Genomic DNA, 26,065 nt, shown 5'->3' on the forward strand with positions numbered 1-26,065 from the left:
TTAATGGGGTGGCTTCAAAAGAGTATGTGCGTAGGTGGGTCAAGCAAGTACTATTCTCATGTCTCAAATACCTTTCCTTTTCTCCATACACCCACTTTTCCCAAAAATCTGCCCTTTCCTAACTAATCACGGCACATTTCTTTCCCGGGCTTGAACTGTTAAGGTAAGGTATGGTGCCTAGCCTTTTGTCAAAGGCGGGAGATGGATGGCAGGAGACAAACTGCTTGATCATTGTCTTTGGTTCACCTCCTCTGAGGCAGCTGGCACTGGCCACTCTCGGCAGACAGGATACTGGGCTAGATGGACCTTTGGTCTGACCCAGTATGGCCATTCTTATGTTCTTATGTTGCCCATGTTTTGTTTTTGTTACCATTTTCCTTAATATAGGGCACCTATCCTCAATCTATCAAAATTATTTGCAAACTTGGACCTCCAGATGTTGCACTGTTATTAGTTACCTATATAGGAACATGTGCCAACAATGCCTGCTTTCATCTGTGGCTCATCAAAAGACTGCCCACCTTGACAAAGACAGACTTCATTGTGATGATGCGTGCATATGTGACCTTCAGGATTCATTACTGCCACATGCTGTATGTGGTAATGAATGTAATAACCTGGAACGGAGGTCAACAACCTTTCCAAGGCAGAGTGCTGAAATTTGATCTTTTGGCCTCTATGTATTGTTTGAGTGCAGGTGATACTTTTTTAAAGTCACCAATAGTCCTACTTACAACAGCTTCATTATTAAATAAATTAAGAAGTAGAGCTTTACCGTTTAGGTGGTGGTTGGTAGCATTAGCTGGTCTTTTGTTAATCCACAGGAGTCATGGCTTTGACACCTCCTGGCTGCATGAGGGAAGAAGGGCACGGCTGAGCTCCTGCCTTGCATGCTGATGAAAATCAGCTTGCATGCCATTCTTGGCACCTGTGCCAGGGTTTGCTGACCCTGTCCTAGAAGAATCTCTAGCTGGAGCAGGATGTGTCAGTTCATCGCAGCAACACAAAACAGCAATAATACTGATGCTACAGGTGCTGCATTTGGTGTCCTTACACTTCCAAGTTCTCTGCAGCAGCCACTTTCCTATCAGCATACTAAAGGAGTAGAGATCCTCAAGCTGTTACTTATATCTCCCTGATTCTCAGGCTGGTCTAATTCCACACCGAAAGCAGTTTATAGCAGTCTGGTGGCTATTAAAAATGACAGAAGCTGGTGACAGCTTCCAAAGGCCCTTTGTCAGGTTGTAATACACTAAGTACAGTAATACTTTAACTATGCTTCTCCAGTTCTAGGATTGGGAGAGGGAAATGCACATAAGACAGCCAAGCAAGGTACAAATTGCAGCTGAAGGCTCTCCAAGGCCAAGGGAATTCTGACGTGGCCAGAGCTGACAAACTTTCTGATATCTTTCCATTACTCCAGGGCTGTGTCTGTACTACAAAAATAACTTGGAAGCTGCTTACTTCTAATAAGTAACTTTGAAGTTAAGCATCTACACGCACCCTACTTCGAAGTTAAACTTCGAAGTAAGGCGCTACTCCATTCCTGGGAATGGAGTAAGGACTTCAAAGCTGGGCTCCCTACTTGGAAGTTAATTTTGAAGTAAGGGAAAATGTGTGTAGACTCTCTGCTGGCTACTTTGAAGTAGTTCCTAACTTCAAAGTTAACTTTGAAGTTAGTTCCTAGTGTAGACGCACCCCAGAAGCATAAAGAGTACAGAAAAGAAAAAGAAATTATCATCTCTGGGTCCTGATCTTCAAAGCCTTCAGTGAATTGGGCCTAACCTCTCTCAACCACCAAATCTCTCCATCACTAAAGACCACCACAACTGCAATCAATGTAATAAATGCAACCGTCAATTAAAGTGAAACATGAGAAAGGTGGCTTGAGTCTTCATGGTAGCCCAGAGTTATGGGACATCCTGCCTCAAGATAGCTGAATGACAATTAATCTTTTTCCTTCAGAACACAATGATGAACCCATTCTTTTGTCAGAACTTTGCCACCACTCCAGTTACCTCCCAAGGGGAGAAGTGACAAAGGAAATTTGCCTAGGGAAGGAGGAAAAAAAATCTTTCTATCATCATAGAGTATTCCAGAGAAAAGAGAAGATGAAGAATTTATCTACACACGATAAGTTATAAATATTATTTGCTACTATTTAACTTCCTTGTTGACATAGTTTGAGGTGAGGCGTGAAGACAGAAAGCAAAAGATCTTGTCCAGAGCCTCAGCAGCAGAAAATCCAGCATTGTTCCATTAGTTGCAATGGAGCTATGCCAATCTATACCAGCTGAATGTATGGCCCAAATCATTTTAAACTGTGCTGGCTTTAATTTTCAAACCATTCACATACTACAGTGCGTGTGAGACAGAGGAACGGGTGAGAGAGAATGTAAATGTCTTGGGGCATGGATCTTGTCTTATTTGTCTTACACGGTATGGTGAACATTCGTAGTGCTATGTGAGTACTTAATAAAAATGTCTTTGGATTAAAACTTAGTTGGCATTGGAACAGTACTTAAAATGATAACTATATGTTTGGGTTTTGTGATTCATAGTTCTACATTTATGGAATTGGGTGGGTGCTGCTTTGTGCTTGTATGAGTTAATATGATTTGATTTGAGAAGCCTTGCCTTTTTGATTGGCAGAGGGATGCAGGGTGCAAGCACAGACAGTATGCTTACTTCTTCTTCCTTGGTCCTGCAGAGGTGCCATATTTGGCTATAATTGTCACTTCTTGACCTTCTTTTGATTTGTGCCTGTTGCACATTTCTTCTTACCTGAGATTGTGTCTGATAAAGAGATGAACATCTAGTTCAGCATCCTGGCTTGTACACCTCATCCTGTATGAAAAACTCAATCCAGTTCTCTTCTGTTCCATTGCAGTTTCCTGTTATGCACCATACAAGGTAAAAGAGTTATGCCTCTGACTTCGCTGAAAGTAGGAGCAGATTTGAATGATGTTTTTGTTTAAAGAACACAGCTTGCTTTCCTTATCTCTGGCTGCATTATAGAGAACAATCTTGCTCCCCAATCTTGCCCCGTTGCTCTATTTTGCATCCTCATTGTTTAAAAAGAGCACTACAGTTCAATGGAAATATTATTACAAACAATATTATTACTTAAGCCAGACAAGTGTGTACACTACTGAGTCAAAATGGCTACACTGATAAGACAATACTTTTTTCTTTACCCAGCAGTTTTTCAAATAACTGGTGTTGCAGTTAGGAGAGATGGCAAGAAAGACAAAGAAAACCAGCAGCCTATCAGTACGGAGCCAGAGAAAAATACTGCCTGAAATGAACCTGTTTCCAACCACCCCCACCCCAGGTAAGACATTAACATGCTGAACAACATTAATAAACTATCTATTAGTTATTTTAAGTTCATGGGAAGAACCACAGAATAACTTAGTTCATCAACATTGCTTGATATTACACTGAAAACTGAACGGTTGTTTAGTCACTTATGGCAAAGGAGATATGATTTTTCTTTACTGATCTCTATTCACATTACTACTGAGAAATTCCTCGTATGCAGCAAGTCGATGTTGGGAGACTTTTTTTTGTGAACCTCTGCTGAATGCAGATAAGATAAACAAACTTTTCACTCTTAAGTCTTTCTATTTTTCTCCTCATAAAGGATTTTAACACGGATGTTGTTAACTTTAGAAAAATATTGAAAAACCTGAGCAGTAAAGGACAATGAAATCCCTCAGGAATTGATCATTAATATGAAACTACCTTTTCCATTTTTCTTTTCTTGTTTTTTTTTTTTTTCTGCTACAGGCAAACTAGCTCCTTCTTTGGGAACAATATTCTATCCAGTGCACATGTTTATAGTCTCCTGTTGGCAATTTTCAGTGAGCTGTCCATTCTTCTTTTAGCATTGTGCAAGTGTCAGTCCATCTGCTACTGCCCATTTTGGCAAACTAAAAGTTTGTTGCTATTTTTACCAAAGGTTACATTATTGGTTTTGGCATGAAGAGTTTGAGTGATTTTTTTTCTTTCTTTTTTTTTTTTTTGTGAGAAAAGATGACTGATGATGATTTGTAGTTATTTTTGAGGAAAACTAAATAGACATCAGTTGTACAAGCTATCTAATGTTAAAAAACAAGGGGAAAATATCCCTTACCAATGTACAGTGTGATTCCTTTGCCCTGTGTTCTTTACTTCTGCCCAGGCTATCTGTGCCTTGGGATCTGTCTGTGCTGATACTGGGAGGTGTATTTGCAGCAAGTAAGGCTATACCTACGCTACACCAAAATTAGCTCAAGTAACAATAGTAAGAAAGAACAAAAGAAAGAACCCGTCTTCTTAAAAAAATAGGAAGAAGAGTTCTTTTGAAGATGGGGATAACTTTCAAAACAGCTGCATCTACACCGTTTTTCTTCTTTCGAAAGAATATGCAAATGAGGTGCCAGATATGTAAATCTGTGCCTCATTTGCATTTTTGATTTTGTTCATTTGCATGGCTCTTTTGAAAGAGGAATGCTAGTGTAGACATAGCCCGTGTGGCCAGGATTTCCTGAAGTGACTCATTCATGACCCTATTGAATTGAAAGGGATATGTGAAATTGAAATTAACTCAGAGACTTCTGACTTTTTTTAATCAGGCATCTTTATTGGCTACAGAGCATGTTCATACATTCTCTCCATATAAGGCAGCAGTTCCTCTTTTTTAACTTCTCTGTTCCTACATAATTCACAAGAAACAATGTAGGTCACACTTAAAGGACAGGAGACTGTATTTTAGTAAACAGTGACTCTGAAAGGAACAGAGAGGTGACAATGGGCAACTGACTGAACATGACTTCCCAGCACAGTGTGGTAGCTAAGACAGCAGATGTGATCTTTGGATGCTTAAACAGAGAAATATTGAATAGAAGAAGGGTAGTGATACTGCAATATTATTATGAATGGCATTATAGAGACCATTACTGGAATAAAGTCTCACAGGGATAGCCATGTTAGTCTGTAATTTTAGAAACAACAAGCAGTCCTGTGGCACCTTAAAGACTTGGAACAGTCTGTCCAGTTTTGATGTGCAGACACTTCAAATAGATATTGACAAACTGGAAAAAAGGCTCAGAAAACTACAAGAATAATTCAAGGGTAGGGGAACACGTGAGTTAATAAGGTGACCACAGAATGTCCCATTTTACCTTTGGGAGACATGGTCACCCTAGGTATAGAAGGACTTAAGACAGAGCAATAGCTCAGTTTTGTTTAGCACAGTATAGGAAATAGCTGTGCACCCGTGCCATCAGTATAGCTTGTGAGTCCTTTTACTCCTGTAGTGCTTCTGTGGGAATCATCCTAGTAATAACTTCATAGCTTATCTTACTGGTTTGCCTTTGGCATTGTGAGTAAGACCAATCTCTTCCTCCTATTCATCTACATTCCTATAACATCTTCAACAGCGAGGACAGCCTAAAAGGAACGTAGAAGAGATTAGTAACTTTCCCCTAATGCTTGCTGTCCAGCCCTCTTTATGCTTCCAATGCCAGAAGTACAGTGTGCACACACCATGGCAAAACCAAGTCTGCAACATAGTTCTGACTACACCCTTGTCAACATGACAGCAGGCACAGTAGATTGAAATCTAAATGCACCTTCCACACATAGGCTACGTCTACACGTGCACCCAACTTCGAAATAGCTTATTTCGATGTTGCGACATCGAAATAGGCTATTTCGATGAATAACGTCTACACGTCCTCCAGGGCTGGCAACATCGATGTTCAACTTCGACGTTGCTCAGCCCAACATCGAAATAGGCACAGCGAGGGAACGTCTACACGGCAAAGTAGCACACATCGAAATAAGGGAGCCAGGCACAGCTGCAGACAGGGTCACGGGGCGGACTCAACAGCAAGCCGCTCCCTTAAAGGGCCCCTCCCAGACACACTTTCATTAAACAGTGCAAGATACACAGAGCCAACAACTAGTTGCAGACCCTGTATATGCAGCACGGACCCCCAGCTGCAGCAGCAGCAGCCAGAAGCCCTGGGCTAAGGGCTGCTGCCCACGGTGACCACAGAGCCCCGCAAGGGCTGGAGAGAGAGTATCTCTCAACCCCCCAGCTGATGGCCGCCATGGAGGACCCCGCTATTTCGATGTTGCGGGACGCGGATCGTCTACACGTCCCTACTTCGATGTTGAACGTCGAAGTAGGGCGCTATTCCCATCCGCTCATGGGGTTAGCGACTTCGACGTCTCGCCGCCTAACGTCGATTTCAACTTCGAAATAGCGCCCAACACGTGTAGACGTGACGGGCGCTATTTCGAAGTTACTGCCGCTACTTCGAAGTAGCGTGCACGTGTAGACGCAGCCATATAGACCACTTATTGAAATCTCAGCACCTTCCATATATGTAGACCACTTACAACTCACTAAGGGTCCCCCAAGAATGGAAAGAATCTCAGGGAGTGAACACACACATACTTACTACAAACACTATCATGAATTGTTTGGGATATGAGCGATAAACTGTGCATTTTGTTTTTGTTCCCCTGCAGCTCCCACAACACCTGCAACAGACAGATTATTAAGAACAGGACCTCTATGTACTGATGACAGGCTGGCCAACCTGAGGGGGAGAAAAAGGAGAAATCAGGATGATATTTTTGCAAGTTTCAAGGCTGTGGCAGAGTCACAGAGGAAAACTGGACTGGCCTATTGGTGAAGGCTCTATATGAGGACACCAAGTAACAAAGACCTGCAGATCTCTCAGGAGACTGTCACAATGGGTTTTACCCATGAAAGCTCATGACTTAATAAACTTGTTTGTCTTTGGCCATTGTAACAAGCAGACTTGTGCCACCTTAGCGACTATGTCACACTGACCACGGAAAATGTCACTGTGACCAAGAAAAACCTCACCATGCTGATGGATGAAGAAAACATGGAAAAAGACAAAGATGGAAAGGCAACTCTTGGATATTATCCTAAGCCAAAATACTCTTCTGGAAAGCATGCTTTTGCTGAGCTACTAGGCCATGTAGTCCTTTAATCTGGGGTGTCTCTATGTTCTTCAATTCCCAGTTGCTAGCAGCAATTTCTAATCTTGGCATCTCTACTGCAGTGCTCCCAGCAACTCCCATTCACTTCTCAACTCCAATCTGGACACTGAGAACACTTGTACCATAGAGTCCAACTCCTTTTAACCTTTGCAGCATCCTTGAGAATTTTGAGCCAAGGCATTTGACCCCATAACCCATGTACTCTTCCCATGGCCAAGCTCATGCGTGGATGAGCCAATGACTAGGTGCATATTCAGCTTTAAGTTTATGTTCTCTCCATGAAAAAGTGGTATTTGAAATATTCTTACTGTTGCATTTGAAGTTTTGTTTGCACTGTGGCAGTAACGAAAGGTTTGTGTATGTTTAGTTACTTAAGAAGATTGGTTAATTAAATGTATTTCCATGTTCAAGGATTATTTTCCATCATTTCCATTCAAACTTTTTAATTGGTTGTTGTTGTTTGTTCACAATAAAACCATTTACCATACATCCATGATGAATATTCATTGCATTTGAAAGAACATCTTAAAATAAAACTGAAATAATTCATAGGGCTTTACAAAAGCACAGAGAGTATCTAAAACTTCAACTACCCACACGTAGCACTCTGCTGCTTGCTTGTCTGCATCCCAATAACCACCATAATGGTTGCTGGGTCAATCCTAACCATAAGCAATTTGAAACTTGTACAAGCAGCCCAAAAAGGAAGTGAAGTATAGAAACACCAAAAACATGGGATGTTTAAAAAAATTGGATCCACCTGACTTTGCACAGTTTGCAGCAAAACCATTCCTGGGATGCACAGTGCTCAGCAGAGAAGCAAAGGTCCTGGGATACCATCAGAGAATGCTATGTCCTCAATTCTCAGCCAACTGATGCCCTGTGTTGACACAATGGAATCTGAAACAGAACAAGGTTCTTCACACACACTATTGGTGTGACTTGCATGCTCCATCAAAGTGTTTTGAATTATATCTCCTGTGCAGATATACAGCTTGAGTAATGTATGTAGTCTACTTCAGTGGTTTTGAATTAGTGTGCTGTGAAAATTGCCCAAGTGTGCTGTGCAGTTTCATCAATTTCCCACCACTGTGGCTCTTCACAGAGCTACTGGCAGAATTGATGACCCATGCCAGCTGGGGCTCAAGCAGAAAGCTTACTTGAGTGCCAGCTGGCATGGCTTTTGTCACTCTCCCCTCCACGCTGGCTCTTTGTAGAGCCACCATGAAGGGAAATGCTGACCTGCAGGAACCTGGTTTGCACTGGGAGGCAGCTGAAAGCAGGAACCTGTTAGAGCTGGGATGTGGTTTAAATGCCACATTCTGGCTCCAATGGGCAGGCAAGGAGGGGAGCCTGCTTTCAGTGATTATGCATTTACTCAACATCCCTAGCATGGTATTGAACAGGTTTTGAAAATGTGTCCGTGTTCACTGTCTAAAATGGTGTATTCTGCAGTGGATTTAAAACAGTAATGCATTGGATCCTTGTTTAGCTTGTTGTATGCACTATTCTGTTGCAAACCTCTCTAATAAGTCCATAACCATAGTAAATATAATCAAATGTGACATATATGAGCAAGCAGTTCAGCTGAAAAAGGTGGCTGTGCCATGGAATTGTATGTCTCATTGAAGTGTGCCTTGCTACTGAAAAGATTGGGAACTACTGGTCTACTGTAAGAAAAATTGCAAGTAGGGAAAATACAGAAGTGATTTAAAAAAACTAAAATCAGGCCTAATTTTGATCTGACCTGTTCTCAGTTCTCAGAACTGAGAGGTGCAAGTGGGAACAATTACTCTAGTTTTAGCTCACCTGTATGCATAGGACTGCAAAATGAAAAAACAAACAAACATTTAATTCCTGATTGCCCCTAAATAACACACAAAGAAAGTATTCATCATAGTACAAGTTCCAACTTACACTTCTTTCTTTTAGAAGATGGTGATGCGTTTCTCTGCAATTACCAACTCTTATTTATGTGGATCCATGGCAATACATGACAGTATCACTCTCACCATCAGCCATTGATCATCATACTGGAACGGCTGACTACAGATATAAAGTACTGTAAATTCATTTATTTATATCTTACAAAACTTTGTAATTTTTTAAATTTTTCAGTTGTGGGATAGAAGATACGAATATTACCAAGTTGCAAAAATATTGTAGTTTTAAACTAAAACATGTGATATTTTAATCTCTTTTAAGTCACTTTTAATGGAAGTTAGAAACATGGGGCCTGATCCAACATCCACAGAAGTTGATGGAATGATTTCCATGTATTTCAATGGAGGCTTACTCAGGCCCCTAGTACCGAATCCTGTAACCCATTGTATACTTTCAACTCCCACTGTCAGCAGTGGGAGCAAGACTGGGTTGTTACTTACATACACACATAAAAGATACTCTTTACTCTTATCACACATATTACCATGATCAGTCTGTCGCATCAAGTAGGATTGTTGCATTTTCATGTATTAATGAACTGATCTTGCTTAAACTTTTATTTTCAAGTATATTAGAGCCTGTTTTTCAATAACTCCTATTCCTGAACTGAGGATACCGCAGAAAGTGGGAAAAATTCTATATGTCAGTAAAGCCTTGTACCTGTTCCTATGCTATAAAAAATACAGATTGTGTCCTGTGGTATTTTTTTAAACAGAGCTGCGTTTTAAACTGTGCCGTGTATCCTGCAATCCTTTTAAGAACTAATTTGCATATCAAGTTATTGCTTGTACAGACATACAGGTCATGATCAGCACCCTTTACTCAGGCAAAACGACCACTGAAGAGTGCAGGAGCAGGTCTGTAAACATGAATATCAGCTCTACATGAGATACTATCACATGTAACACACAAAAAATATACTTGGCAGCCTAACAGGCTGCATTTGAATATAGAGTGTATTTATAGCCCTTAAATTACAAAATATACTGCTTTTCTTTTCCATAGACAGTGTTTTTCAACCAGGCATGAGTTATATGTGACATTGTATTCTGAAGCTGACCTGCATTCTTTTAGAAAACATTTTAATCACACGCAGCTGACCAGCATGCCTTTATAAAAACCACCTAATCAATTGCATTTCAAATACCCTAAACAGTTATTTAATCTCTACGTAAGTATGAGTGTGAAATGGGAAGTGTCCAAATATGCCATTTCCTAAGAGTGCTACAAAAGTGAAGTGTTTCCAAATAAAACCCTTCTCTTCCTCTCCCAAAGTCAGCGCACTCCTCAGGCAGTGCACAGACTATATTAGAATAAATTTTAGCAGAGTACTGTTCCACATAACATGACCCAACTACAAAACCTAGAATTCATTGTAAGTCATGTTCAAGCTTCTTTTCACACATCTTAAAAATATTTTAAATTAACACTTTTCCACTTTTGGGCAAGTATACTGAATGAGCTGTGAAATATATGAGAACATATTAGGTTGCAAGGACCTCAAGGGAATTATGATGATGGAACACTATATTGCCTTTCATCTCCAAGTCACTGGTGCAAACATAGATCAGATCAGAAGTGTCTCAAAGTAGTTACTATCTGATGACATCAAATGATGGTCTCACTTCTATTCCTAATGGGCCAGGAACTGTGATTCACTGGAAATCTCATGAAGGCCAAGGAGTGAATGAACATGCAGACTGAAAATTGATCTCAATACCTAGAGAAGTTCAACCCAGAATGGCGGTTTAAGAACACTAGTAAGTGCAGTGCAGGGAAGCATGCACTGTCTCTGCCTGTGCTATATTTGTTCTGGAGATAACAGTTAACACTACCGTCAAACCAGCATATTTTACAAGCATGAAATTCACTACAATTTAGAGTGCACATCTTTGGGGCTTTTGCAGTGTTGTCTGAGACAGAAAATCCACGTCCTGATTTATGTTTGGAATGTAAAAGCCTATATAAAATCTTAAGGGTGGGGAAGTGAGAAAGATGTAGGACCAGAAAAGTTTAAAAGGCAGGCTGGAAAATAGGCGTGATCAGTGATTAAAAGAAATCCTGGATACTTCTGAGAAGACATGGCAGCAGAGGATAAGATTACATTATAAACCAGAGGGGAAATGCATTTAAAAGAACTTTCACTGATGCCAAATTGACCCTTAGGGCATGGGTAGTGTTTTCCTCCAACATCACATTGAAATCATAAACATTTTAGCCTAGTAAGTTACCACTTCAGAACCTTGTAACCAGCAATTACTGGAATGTTTAAGCAGTGACCACTCGCCTGTTTGACAAATATACCCTCCATTCAGAAGCAAAGGCACAGCTTGTAACTGCAACAACCCTCAATAACCTGAAAAGAAATACACTTTTCTAACAGAGGGAGGTTCTTGGGGATTCTTGGAAACGTGCGGTATACATTGCCAGGGTGCCACCAGCTCCATCTGTATCCACTCCGGGGAAAGCAGGGTGGGTGCTTCCCAGGCTTTATACTAAGCCCCTCTCCCAGCTTTGATTTGTAACACGTGTGAAGGAATTAAACCCGATATTGTCAGGTATTTCGGCGTGATTAATATTTATCCTGTGAAGTGACGTGTTTCCACCTTAAAGGGTGCTTTCTATACACCGGCCCTGACGCTGCCAGCAAACCGCAGCCCGGCTGTCCTCCAGGGCTACCTGGAGCACATGGTGGTGGCTTCCAAGGCCTGCGGCCGGGACGGGCTGGGTGTGACAGCAGGAACCCGGCAGGGAACTCAGCGAGCACAAGGGCAGGCGCCGCGGCTCCCGCCAGGCGGGAAGGGGCTGGGTGGGAGGGCGAGCGGGCGGGCGCGCTTTTCTCCTAAGCCCTCACCCAAGCTGACCCCTCCGGGAGCGACCCCTGGCCCCCGGGAGGAGAAGGCGGCGAGCCCCAGTATCACATCACCTCTCCCGCGGCCAGCAGGCTTTGTCCGGCCCGCACTCCCCAGTGCCGGTGGGGGGGGGAAGGGGGAGCTGAGCGGCCCGGCCCGGCCCCCCGCGGCGGGGCTGCACCGGGCGCTGTCCCAGCGGGCGGGGTGAAAGAGTGTGCGGTGAGCGGGGAGCTGCAGTCAGTCAGGCTCGCGGCTGGCAGCCTCCCGCCCGGCGGCGCCTCGCTGCTCATCACGTGGCGCCCCCCCCCTCCAGCCCCCCGAATTCCCGGCGTGGGGAATGGCCGCGGCGTGATTGTGACGCAAGCAGCGGGCGGCCGCGTCCCCGAGCCCGCCCGAGCCCGAGCAGCGGCAGCAGCAGGAGCTGAGCGGCGCGAGCACCGGCCCGGCGCGGCAGCACTTCGGCAGAGCCCCGGGGTGAGTGCGTGAAAGTTCCCCGGGGCTGGGGCGGGAGCCAGGCACAGCCCCGCGGGAGGGGGCGGTGCAGGCAGCTGCTCGAAGTTTGCATAACGGAGGGAGGGGCACCTCTTCCCTGGCCGCGGTGCACGGGGAGGGGGATCCCGGGGATCCCCTTCGGCAGCGCCCGGCCGGGGAGGGGTTGGGACCCAGCCGGTGTCTCTATAGTAACGCTGCCGCCCAGGGCTTGTTTTAGCCGGGAGGTGATTGACACACAAGAGGCAGCAGCTTCCCCCGCGGCCGTAAGGGGGATCGATGCTCCCCCTTGGCTGGCACCCTGGCTGCTATTGTCGTCTTTCTTTGGACGCGCCGCTTGGTGCGGAACGGGCACCAGCCCCTGCTGCGGGAGGGGGCGGGTGGGGTGATAGTGGGATAAGCGCTCGTTCCCCCATCCCAGCCTGCAGGACCTGGCCGTCCACCGCCACCTCTCTTGCGGGGGTACGGCGTGCCCTGGTTTTGCTGCTTGCTGAAATGTGACTCCTTTGCTTTCCTCGCCTGATGACTTTCCTCTGCAGGTGGTGAATGAGGTAAAGGGTTATTGTGGCCGTTGTCGAAATGCCAGGTTGTGTTTATTTTAAATCCAAAACAAAACAATAAAAAGGGGAGAAGAAAAATTAGGAGGATGTTACTGGCAACCACACAGTTTCCACAGGAAATGCTAGCATTCTTTGCTTAACTCTGCTGCAGATATAACAATTGTTGACAATTTTCAGTGTTCCTTGAACTAAATCCTGAAATATCTGCTCCTGTTGCATTTTTGGCTTGCTTGTGAGTAACTGGTGAAAAAAAGATGCCACGCTTGTTGTTTCTCTCTTAAGAAGCACAAGGCTCTGTCAGCTTATGATTGACAGGTATCCATCAAGGAAGCGAAAAGCACTCTTCCCCCCCTTCTGTAAAAGAAGAGAATGACAGCAGATAAAAGAGCCTCGTCTTTCACCCTATGAAGAGGAGCCAGACCATGGTTGTAGTGTTTTATCTGAGGGATTTAATTAAAGCTAAAGCAAGTGCATGATGTCAGTTCTCCAAAGTGCCACTGTAAAAATAATTTTCTATGAAATTTGAAGCCAATGCAAATTTATTTGTGTTCTCTTCTGAGCCAGATATCCCTCAGGGGAAAATGGTTTTAAACACTGTACATAGTCTACTGGTACTTATTGATAGTTAACAATGAAGAAAAGTTCACTGTGTTTATACCTTAAGGAAATGTTAGTGGAAACCTTTTTTTTTTTTTTAAGTTCTCAGAACATTAACTAAGGGTCTGTCTGCTGCAAGGACTGCAGCTTAGATTACAGTTAAATTAATTCAAGGCTATTCTAGTAACATAGAGTTGAATGTTACAAACTGTTTACTTAAGCTGATATCAATGGGAGTCCTTGTGTGTGTATAAATAACTTGTATGAGCAATGACTGCAGGGGCAGTCCCTTAGCATATAAATTGTCTTTGGAATACGGTAAGACTTGATCTCAGTGTTGCTAGCTCATGATATTTGATTTTTGACTTAAAGCTTTAGCACATGGAGACAATTGATTGTGATTTTTTTTTTTCAAGAAAACAAAGTCACGCCTTGGTGACACAGACGGTAATGAATGCTATGACCTTTAGTGTGCACCAGTAGGGTGTGTGCAGACCAGTTAATGTGCATCACATTAGTCCACTGTAGAAATCAAATCCCTCTAGTGTGTATCACCTACTATATAAACAAACCCTAAATATCTAGTGTAACAGCTGCAGAGAAAAGGTTGGAAATCTGATATCGGTGCACCCTAAATATTTAAAAACAAAACCCAGAGGGCAAATAAAAACAATTCATTATTTATTAGACTTTAAAAATCTCATAATTTTAAGCTGTGATTTTTGAAGGGCCTGACTCACGGTTTTTTAAGAGTGGGGTTAGCAGGACTGTGTCTTTGCTTTCTTGCAGTCAGTGGGAACAGGATCAAATCCTCCAGCTGGGAAATAAAAATTATTCTGCTTGATACAGTTAGACGTGATTCTGCGTATGTGTTTTTCTGGTCAGTCCAAAGGCATGAGGTCCAGTGGAAAACCTTGCGTAGGTAGGGTGAGCACTATTTAATGCAATATGTAGAGAAACCCAACCACTCAAAACAGATTTGAGATCTTTCTGAATTGCCATCTACGTCTTCCATGTCTCTTTGAGTTAGGAAAAGCTGATGTACCTTGCAGCACGTCCTGAAGGTTTATGAAGTCTGACTGTTTAGGATGAGGAATGTTGGAGGGCACGATCCAAATCTGAGTGACCCTGACAGAAAAATCTCCTGCTAGATCCCTTTTTTTTTTTTTTTTTTTTTAAATGAGGAAGTTACAGCTTGGGCACCACTGCTGATCTCAGCTGTGGCTTTGTGGGAAAAGTTAGTCAGATGTTACGTAGTGCTCCCATTTGAAATAATTGTAAAACAGAGCCTGCTGTTTGATATTAGTAAGTCTCCTGTAATGGGGAAAAATAACGTGACTGATTTCTCTTGGGCTAGATTTTGCATTTAAGGTAAAGTGATATATAAGGAGTGGTGTGTAGGTGCACCTCATAAAGTGGACCAGGGGAGGCAGTGTGTCTGAATGAGGCGCTCTTTAGCGGACAGTGTTTGCTGAGCTTCCCATTGCAGGTTTTGAGGAGAGCTAATTTGCAAGACATGAGATCCAGCATTACCCCCCTCACGCTTCTAATCCGATCCTCTGATCCATATAAGGTGGAAGTAGTGGATCCGTGGCTTGGCTTGTCACTCCTCTTGCTCCAGAGGAAGGAGCATTTTGGATGATCCATGAGGCAAAAACATGGTGAGGGAAGAAGTTTGGCTCTCTGTGACGGCATTAGGGCTCAGCACAATCTAGCCCATTGGTTTTTTGCTGTGACCTGAAACAAATGCTTGCTTTTAATAGTGTCTTTATGGTGGGTCACCAGCATTTTGCTGTATAAAATTCAGGATACTTAAGTATTTAACACAGTGTGAAAGAATCACTTTCACTATCACATTGAGCAGACTTCAAACTCCCTTAGACAAAGAGTTAATGGGCACAAAACAGACAAAAAAACACTCCAGATCCACAAACCAACATGCATTTCACCATTAAGATGAAAAAATACATATTTGACAGGGGTTGAATCTTAAAAGAAATATGAACAAGCAGACTGACATAGGAAGGGGAGCATGGAGCAGGGTAGTGGTGTTCGTGGTATTTTGCCACATAAAAAATATTTCTTTGTCAAAGGGGTGAGGATGGTTCACATGGAGCAGGTGCATCAGTGCATCATTAAAACACAAAAGAATAGTCCTTCAACATCAGGACTGTTGCCGGTATTAAAATAGGATACATGCATCTGGTGCATTATTGATCCAGGGTCACAGAGGAGTTCTTTGCTGGTGGGGAGAAAACAGGCACATAAATATTCTGGTAGAAATTCCAGCAGCTGTTGACCTATTTTGTAATTTCATCTTCAAGTATAAGATTACCAGTGATGTAAAAGATGAAGAAGCGATTGTTACCAAAAATACCTGATATGCATTTCAGCTTTTGTGGGTTGGTTAGTACTTGATCATTCTTTGCTTTGCACAAGTCTTATTCATTTTTTTGATTTTGATTTTGAAGAAATGTTTTTAACAATATTTTATTGTATTTTTGTATATTTTCTGTATTTTAAGATGTAAAAAGGTTATTACATAACTCCTTTTTGTGTAAATAGTTTTTTTTTTAACTCAATATTTCCCTCTATCATGGTTTAGGTTAGTTGTTCTCTTGTCCATGCTGGGCTGTTGGTCTTTTCTGTTTATCTGTATAAAAAAGAAAAATCATTATTTTAAACACATTCAGATTATAATCAAATGCTATTATTGCTGCAGTTGTACGTTCAGATAATGTTCTTAAAACATATTCTTCATTTAAGCTTTTTGGAAACTCATGTTTGAGCCCAGGATACAATATATAATATTTGTGCTTGTTGCTAGGACAGCAGCAAAATCTGTTGTTGCTTTACAGAAAGGAATGACCAGGAAATGTATATATGCTTAACATCATTATTTATTTGATTTATATTTAAATGTAAATGCACTAGACTATGGCTAGGAAGAAACACATTTGAGTTTATGCTGAATATTTGAAAGTGGTGCATGTTTTTCACTTAGTTTCAATAGAATTGTGATAACGTGAACTTCCTGGTCAGTGCTCAGTATGTATGCTGATGGTAGGAGTTAATCAACAGTGCTAGTATGAGAGGGAAACAAGCCAGCAGTTCATTAGAAGAAGGAGTTGGGGGAAAGAAGATCAGCTATTGAGTATTCTATTGTGTGGGACTTGTATGATATAGCATTAAGATGGAATGTTTACCTAAAGTAATTTGGTTGGCATAAGCTGCATGATGGTGGTTAATTTTTTTTCGTAGATATTTCTTATCTGTGTATCTACAGCATCTTAAGTGATCCGTAGGAGAAGGGAAAACTGACTTTAACGTATAAGTATGATGATGGTAATTGATGATTTAAAATTCTGTATGTTAGAGAGGCACCTGCAAAATGGCTAGCTCCACAAATTGACCTACCTACGTAGAGACTTCCTATTATAAGACTTCCCTTCAAGAATCTCTGCATACATTTATTTTGCAAACTAGTTTTTGTTAGCTACATCCCAGAAGTCTAAAAAAAATTTACATGTATGGTATGCTGTTAAAAAAAGTAAATGGTGCCGTTCATACATTTATAGGGTAGGGTGCTGTGCATATGGGTCAGTTTGTTTAATGTTAGTGTATCAAGTTGTACTTTTGCTGAACTGCTATGTTTTAGATAGTTTGTCTGTTTCATCACAATTCCTCCTAAAGGGTAAGAGTGAGGACCACCAAATGCGGTATACAGATTCCTCTTATCAATACTTAAAGCAACATACGGGTTTGATTATGCCAGGAAAACCGGCTGTTCCTGGAATGGGATTGCTTCTCATAAACCAAACAGAAAAGAGACAGACTTGCCTCATCAAGTAGTCCTCAAAATTGACATAACTGTGTGAATGTTGAAAGACACTGAACCAAGAAGAGTTAGATGCGATTGCTTGAGCACTGCACCCTAGGTATGCATTTTGGCGATGAGTCAGCAAAGCACTTAAACAAATGAGTCTATTCAGCAAAGCATTTGAGCACATGCTTAATTTTAAATGTGCATAAATTCCTTTAGTTTGCCTGGTTTTTTTTTTTTTTTAAACTGAAATAAGGCATACAGCGGTGGGGCTTTCCATCCTCCAAACCAGCTGAAATCTTTAGTTCACAGGATGAAAGTCCCATACCTCAGAACCATAATGTCGTGATAGTAGTTTATAGGAAAGTGGATTTAAAATCTGCAGTAGTGGTTTCTGGATTTTATGTTGTTCTTTGGTTCAGTAAACTAATTAAGTCTTTGACAAATCCAGGGAAATTAAAAATAGTTTGTATTAGTAATTAAAGCTTTGGGCTGCGTCTACACGTGCACGCTACTTCGAAGTAGCGGCAGTAACTTCGAAATAGCGCCCGTCACGTCTACACGTGTTGGGCGCTATTTCGAAGTTGAAATCGACGTTAGGCGGCGAGACGTCGAAGTCGCTAACCCCATGAGGGGATGGGAATAGCGCCCTACTTCGACGTTCAACATCGAAGTAGGGACGTGTAGATGATCCGCGTCCCGCAACATCGAAATAGCGGGGTCCTCCATGGCGGCCATCAGCTGGGGGGTTGAGAGATACTCTCTCTCCAGCCCTTGCGGGGCTCTGTGGTCACCGTGGGCAGCAGCCCTTAGCCCAGGGCTTCTGGCTGCTGCTGCTGCAGCTGGGGGTCCGTGCTGCATATACAGGGTCTGCAACTAGTTGTTGGCTCTGTGTATCTTGCACTGTTTAATGAAAGTGTGTCTGGGAGGGGCCCTTTAAGGGAGCGACTTGCTGTTGAGTCCGCCCCGTGACCCTGTCTGCAGCTGTGCCTGGCTCCCTTATTTCGATGTGTGCTACTTTGGCGTGTAGACGTTCCCTCGCTGTGCCTATTTCGATGTTGGGCTGAGCAACGTCGAAGTTGAACATCGACGTTGCCAGCCCTGGAGGATGTGTAGACGTTATTCATCGAAATAGCCTATTTCGATGTCGCAACATCGAAATAAGCTATTTCGAAGTTGGGTGCACGTGTAGACGTAGCCTTGGTGTGGTGGGGGAGGTTTTGGCATCCATGAAGGCATGAGAGATGGATGTTGGTGCCCAAGCTTCAGAAGACACTTTGGGTAGCTCCTTGTTCCTTCCCAGTTTTAGGTCAATGCAAAAATAAGTTTAAAGTTAGAAGTTATGAACTCAGTCTTTGCTGGCAACTAGTTTCCCCGCAGCATGCTATTCCACAAACTACACTACAACCAGCAGAGCTTGTATAAGCATGTTACTGGTAGTTTGATGTTCCTACTAAGATTATTGGCTTTGCAATAGTTGGTGCCAGTGTGGCTGCTTACATTATCATCTAGGCTCCTGAATTTAACACACCTTGAAGCTGAATGGGAGTAATTCACACCTCTCTTCCCACTATCCTGCCATACTCTCTGCAGCCTTTGAAATGTGTGTCAATATACATTTGGTTCCTGCCTGGAAGTTTTTCTTCAGAACCATAAGGGCTAGAGACTTAACTGTACTCCAGGTTTTAAACTTTTATTTTAAAAACAGTTATGCAGTGGTTGCGAAAAAGGCAACGATGTGTCTGTTTAGGAGGGGACACAAACACATGGTCTTTAATAAAGTAGTGACTTAAGCTGTACTGAAAACTTGTATTTATCTTATTTCATAGATGTTTGTTATCTTTTTGCATATATCAGGAAAGAGACCCACATTATAAAAATCTAACTTGTTCTTTTTACTGTGGGTCAGATTCTCTGCTATTATGGAGAAAGTGTCACACGTTCTTAGTTCTGCAGGTTGCATTTCCTAAGACTGGCACAGTCTAGTTTGGCATTATTTGTGTTTCAAGACCAGAAAGTCTGGGAGCAGAAGGGCCAAGGGCAGCAGCTTCTGCAGCCCCAGCTGGGAGCAGCTTGGGGCTTGGGCCAGACTTCCCTGGCAGTCCCATGGGGGAGAGCTTGGGACCAGGGCTAGAGTCTTCCATGCCCATCCCCCTTGCAGCCCCATGTGGGTGGGCTGCAGCTTGGGGCTAGAGCTGGAGGGTGTAGGCATGGATGCAAAACTGTGCTCTGAAGTGTCCATAATCTCTGTGTGTCAGAAGGTCGGTATGGCTGAGAGGAGATGGATCATTTAATGATTACCTGTTTTGTTTGTTCCCTCTGGGAATACCTGGGATTGGCTTTTGTTGAAAGACCAGGATACTGGACTAGATGGACCAGCGATCTGATCCAGCATCTGTCACGTAGGATCCTTGACGCATTTTTTCTCTAAAGTAGAAGGTAGTTGGCTTATAAGGGGGGGTGTGTGTGTGTGTGTGTGTGTGTGTGTGTGTGTGTGTGTGTGTGTGTGTGTGTGTGTGTGTGTGTGTTCAGGAAGGAGTGGTTAAGATAGGCAAATACCATATGGGAGAGCTCAGTTCTATTCGTGCCTCCCTTAAGTTCTTCCTATGTGATGCTGCACAAGTTACTTAAGCCAGAATTTTGAGAGATGGCTAATTGTATGTTCTTTGTGTTCGGAGTGCCCAGATGAGAGCCATGTGGGAGCCTGATGTACAGAAGAGCTGCTGCACATGCTTCTAAAGTCTGGGTGCCCGGTGGTTAAATTCAGGCCCAGAGGTTTTGATAGAAGGTTTGGAGCTCCTGAGCGCTCCGTAATGTCCTGAGTTCTGGATGGAGTCTGACAGGGTTTCTACTGCATGTCTTCAGGCAGATTTCTCTGTCTGTTTCTCCATTTGTAAAATGAGAGTTACAACACCCTTCTGTTTTGCAGTAAAAATCAATGAATGTATTCAGGCTTGCGAGGTATTCGCATATTGTGAAGACACTAATAAAGGCAACAAGGACACTAATACAGGTCATTTTTTATTCACTGCTGCAGTAAATAAGGCAAGGGTTGCATGAGGGATGAGGAGAAACATTTCTGAATAGTACCTTATTCCCTGATCACTCACCTGCTAAGCTCTGAAGGAGTCAGGGGTCCTGTGGAAAAAATACTATATGACATGTGATTGAGATTGTATTGTAATATATATGTGCGCAATGGCCTGAATTAAGAAAGCATGGGCAACATGCCTTCAGGCATTTCATAGCTGTCTAGTATTTGACTTGAAACCTAGATAAAGTTCTTAAAAAACAATAATTATGAAGTACTTTGCAATTCTCTAATGGATGGCAAAAAAATCCAACATTTTTATTTTATTTAAACCATGTCTACTTCCTGATGAAAACAAGTTTGTTTCGTTTTGGTTTTTTTCAACTACCAACACTATAAGACCAAACTATGGTGGCTTTAGAAATACAAGTTGCATTCTTTCTCATTAACATAATTTAAAAAAATTTGGGTAAGCAGTGATTCCAGAAGGCTATCTTCTGATTCCAGATTTATACCTACATAACTGAGGAATCTCCAGTGGAATTATTCCAGATTTTTACCAGGCATGCAAACACTCTTATTATCTTTATTATTTTTGATTGTCTTAAAATTAAGTGCGAATAATAGTATTTAACTTTTAAATAGTTCAGCAAATTCTCACACATCTCTCATATATAAGGTGATGTATAAAGTTGGTCATTTGTTCTGACAATGATGGTCATTTTAATTTTACTAAAATGAACAAAAATCAAAGCATGTAATATATATAATAGATGATGAGGAACTGTAGATACATCATACTTTGGAATAAAATTAACACTTTTTCATAATTTTAATTAGTTTTGGACACAGAGCCAAATTTGTAAAATTTAATGCAGTGGATGGTGGGTAGGTGTAAGTGTAAGTGTAAGGTGTAAGGTGTAAGTGACAAAGGTTTAAAAAAATAACTAAAAGTCATGGGTGGTTTGGTGTTGTGGGCCTGGAGGGTTTCCCCTCCCCCCACGGCCATGATAATGCATAGATTTACAACCGTAATAACGAGTCAGCTACGCCTGTCATGGGTGCCAAGAGCAGCATACAAGCAGATTTTTGTCAGGACCCCAACTCCACCCCTCTTCCCCCAGGAGGATGATACAACAGACATGATAGCAAGGATAATAAAAAAGATAGTGGCTGCATCTACACTAGCAAGTTCTTTAGAAAGGTTTTTGAAAGAAGGGGGCTCTTTTGCAAGCTCCTGCAGAACGTCTACACACAAAACGCACTCTTTTGAAAGTAAATGGAAAGAATGCGGCACTCCTTTTGAGATCACTTTTCCTTTCCCATTTCCGGAAAAGTGTCTCTTTTGAAAGCTTCTTTTCAAAGAAAACATGTATAGATGCTCCGCAGGACTTTTTTTGTCAAAAGAGGAGTCCACATGGGGCCTGATTTTTTTTTTTTTTTTTTTTTGGATCCCTGGCCTTTCTTTCATGGGCGGGGGGATGGCTATGTGGATGTTCTCTTACCAAAGAGCAGATCTCTCTCTTGATCCATTATTTTGTGTGTGGAAGCACTCTTTCCAAAGAAGCTCTTCTGGAAGAGATGTAGCCAGTAAGTCTTGGTTCCAGCAGCGTTGCTGATTTAAAACATTTTTACCTACAAAAAAGGAGATACAGAGGATTTTACACAAATTATAGATAAATACAGGAGATCTGGACATAACGTTACTAATGAGACATTATTTTAAATTCATAATTAAGAAACAGTTTTGTTTCATATGAAACAAAGATCAGTATTAGATACAGGGCATCTATTTTTGGCAAGCATAGTTGGATGAGAAGCTCTAAATTAATAACTTTTAATACAATATTTTAATGATACAGCTGTAAATGAATATAATTTTGGCATTAATTCTGTTCCTGATATTTTTTTAAGAAAGCACCAACACTAACCATTGAAAGATAACAACATTGAAATTCTAATGGGTATTTAATTTGGATCAGGGAACTTAGAAAACACAATGAAAGACTTGCAAAATGTTGCAGCGCTGCCTTTCTGTGAATGTTAAAAACAATCAAAGAAACAAACCAAAAAAATAATCCATGCCTTAACAGGAGCCATTTATATGACATGCATGGAATAAAGATATTTTAATTGTTGAATCAGTTCAAATAAAAGTTGTAGTTCAACTATCCATTCCACAATACAAAATGTATCTAAGGAGACTTTTGGGGATGGTTAACTTTTTTTTTTTTAATAAAATGAATTCCAAATCTGATTATGGTCAGGAAGAGAATTGCTGGATAAGGACATAGAAGCTGTGTCTACACTACTCCTCCCTTTCGGAAGGGGCATGTCAATGCAGCGGATCAAAAATGCAAATGAGGCATGGATTTAAATATCTCATGCCTCATTTACATACTCCCATGCAGTCTTGCTTATGAAAGGGGCTGCTTTCAAAACACACACAGCCGTATATACAAGGTTCCTTTGAAAGAAAATCGCACTTTCGAAAGCACCCTTCTTCCCAATGTTTGTGTTTCGAAAGCAGCCCTATTTGGAAATAAGATCCCACAGGAGTATGCAGATCAGGTGCGAGATAATCTGTGCCTCATTTGCATTTTTGATCAGCTGCATTTACATGCCCCTTCCGAAAGGGAGGGGTAGTGTAGATGTAGCCATCCAGAAATAGACAATTTATAAGTTAATCACCATTTCAAAATATTTCAGATATAATTGCAGCATTTACCCTGAGCTTTTTAGCATTGTTAAGGCTACAGTTTTGGCATGGTAATTTTTAGTAAATTTCATGGAAGACTTATGTGGTGAGAGAATACTAGGTCACAGAAAGGTAAGCAAATAATATAGCTCTTACTACATCAGTATGCACACAAGCAGAATGGGGAGGTGGGAGGGACAGGGTAAAAGGTGAGGCAGAGGGCAGGGGATTGAAGAGAGAACCTACTGCATTGGTGGCTCCTGTCCCAGATGGCTGGGCATGAGTTATGTACTTTAATCAACCATTCAGGATACATGGATTAACTGACACTTCACAAAGTGTTGTCTTTGATCTAGAATGAGTAATGCTTGATATAAGGAGTAATGGGTGTTGGTAAAATCACACCCATTTTGTTTTTTGTGGTGGAAACTATAAATGTGAATGAAAAATCTCAGCATTCAAATAGTTAATTTTCACTGTGCTTTTTGACTGTGTATTTAAATAGACAAGGTTTACTTGTTTCATTATTACATTTGCAGGATACAGTTCAGGAGCACTAAGTGATCTCCTGATTATCATCCAGTCGCTTGCCTTCTGTATAAAAGGAGAAGGAATAAACAATGGCTGTTATGTGGAGTTAACCGTATTTCAGTTGCAAATAAGCCTAGAAATAACGAAATGAGCTATGGAAAATTTTGACATGACATAGAATATTTTGTGTGTGTCTTTCAGTGTTCCAAGCAACCATGGCTTGATCCATATAAGTCTTTGATTCACTTTTAAAATCGAGTTTAATGGAGGATTTATAGAACTGTTGGACAGCACAAGTGTTTATGTATGATTGATGCCGTGTTATGTATATAACACATAGTTGCTTGTAAATTATTTGTTTGTACATATTAAAAACAGATGATAACCATATAGCTTTAGCATTATCATATATGCAGAGGAGATGGATAGAGTAGATTCCACTTATTAGCAACCTCTCTGTTCTCAGCAAAAAGCTGTGAGTAAGCAAAGGGAAAGTTTGCCTGGCTTCAGACAGGGAAGAAAGGTGGTTGGGACACACTCAGGCCAGGGCAGAGCTCAACACAGCAGGCACAAAGAGGTACTCTGCAGCATTGTGGGTCACCAGTGTCCCTGCTCACTATGGAAAGTCTCAGCCCTTCCCAGGGCTACGCTGGTTTTAGCCTCCCCGTGAGATATAGGCGGGTTTGTGGGGGTGTAGATAGGGCACATAAGCAAAAAAGGTGTTCATAAGCAGCCAGCCTGTTGCCAATATCAGAATCCCATTATCATTAAAGTCAATAGGGTGGCATTGGTTCCTGGTAAAATGTTCTTGTTAGCCAAAAGTTGTTAATATCTGTAGTGCTATGAAGTGGCATCCACTGTATATATGCAGATATAGGTTGAACCTCTCTAATCCAGCATCTCTCGGGATGAGAGAATTTGCCAGACCGTGGCAGGTCGATACCGTCTAGCACAGGGGTCTGCAACTTAAATAGCAAGAGAGTCATTTTTAGAAACTCAGTTACAAAACCAATACTTCAGGAGCCTCAATGCATGTAAATATGAGACAGTCCTTCATAAATAATGTCAAACAGTACTTTTTGTCACCCTGTTTTAAGAACAGCGCACATACGTTGATTTGTACCAGTTAGAAAGTTGTTGCCCCCATCTTTAGATTTAACCCATGTCAGCCCCCAAATCTACCTGCTATCCCCCAGCCTTACTCCCCCATCCTGCAAACCCACCCCTGTCCCCAAGCTTAACCCTTCAGCCCCAAACCTCCCCACAATCCCCAGGCTTAACCCACCTCAGCTGCTCTGCCCCAGCCTGTCCACTGAACCCAGATCTTACTTGCCCACCCACTGCTTTACTGCGCATGTGGTCCGGGTCTCCCCACCCTCCCCAAACTTAGGCCAGAAAGTGTCTGCAACTTTCCCAGCCACTCCCCTCCCAGCAGTGCTGGCGCCAGACTCACTGGGTCTCAGGGCTGGCTCCGGGGGGGAGCTGAGCTTGCACCAGGACACGGCTCCAGGCTCCGTCAGCTGCCAGTGGAAATGGGGAGGAGCTGTGGAACAAGAAGGAGCTGGGGGCACTCCGTGCTGCTTGGGAGGAAGCACCAGCCCCACAGGGAGGGAAGCTGTGGTCGTCTCCCAGGTGTCCTCCCCTCACCTCTTCCTCTTCCTTAGTGTGGCTCCAGTCAGGGCACACTTGTCTGGCCCTCCCACTGCTCATTTTCCCCCACCTGCAGCTCGGGCAGCTCCCTGCCCTGCCCTGCCCTGCTCAAGTAATGGGCCTAAATTGAATTGGTTTAATGGCCAGATGCCACCTGCTGCCCTGCCGGCTGTTAAACCAATTCAGTTTAGTTCCATTATTTCAGCATAGCAGGGCAGAGAGCCTCAAGAGGAGTCACTGGTGGCAGTGCTTGGAGCTGCAAGTGGCTCCTTAAAGAGCCTCAGGTTGCCAACCCCTGGTCTAGCAGCATTACCAAAACACTTCAGCTGTTCACTGGGTTCATAGACAACATTTAGGGGTAAATTACAGGTAAATAACAGCACAGAACACTGAGAGCCAGTACTGGTGGCTGTAAAAAAAAAAAAAAAAAAAAAAAAAAAAATTTTTATGGGACCAGCTAACTAAAATCATTCTATATTACAGATCTTGCCAGATGAGAGAGTGCTGGACTAGACAGGTCCAACCTGTAGTGTGCATGTTTGTGAATGTTGAGCAGAATCACAATACACTAATGTGGTGGTGTTTTATTTCTACCATGGCTCAGTGGAAAGTAATTGATACAAGCATTTGAAAAAATACACGTTCGTAATTTGTTAGTATTAATCTCTGAATGTAAGCTACAGCTATTTACCTTTTAATCGTGTAATTTTTAGTGATAATTTGAAGCTACTGACAATTCCTGTTTGTGAAATTGCTGCATTGTCACTGATATTTAAAATAAACAAAATGTACATTTGTTGTTGTTTTTATTATTACATACTGGCAAGTTTATGAAGGATGGAAAGCAAGGTTACCAGCTTT

The 26,065-nt window shown here is 42.1% G+C and overlaps 1 protein-coding gene across 2 annotated transcripts in view; it reads left to right on the forward strand.

The window, feature by feature from the left end:
- The first annotated feature begins 12,274 nt into the window (after positions 1-12,274).
- The window catches only part of SNCAIP (synuclein alpha interacting protein), a 118,803-nt gene continuing 105,012 nt past the window's right edge, over positions 12,275-26,065 (forward strand). For both annotated transcript variants that reach the window (XM_074994134.1, XM_074994133.1), the window contains exon 1: positions 12,275-12,299. The gene's annotated coding sequence lies outside the window, so the exon portion shown is untranslated. The remainder of the gene's footprint in view (positions 12,300-26,065) is intronic.

The sequence above is a fragment of the Carettochelys insculpta genome, chromosome 5 (genome assembly GCF_033958435.1).
Source record: "Carettochelys insculpta isolate YL-2023 chromosome 5, ASM3395843v1, whole genome shotgun sequence".
Classification (NCBI taxonomy): domain Eukaryota; kingdom Metazoa; phylum Chordata; order Testudines; family Carettochelyidae; genus Carettochelys; species Carettochelys insculpta.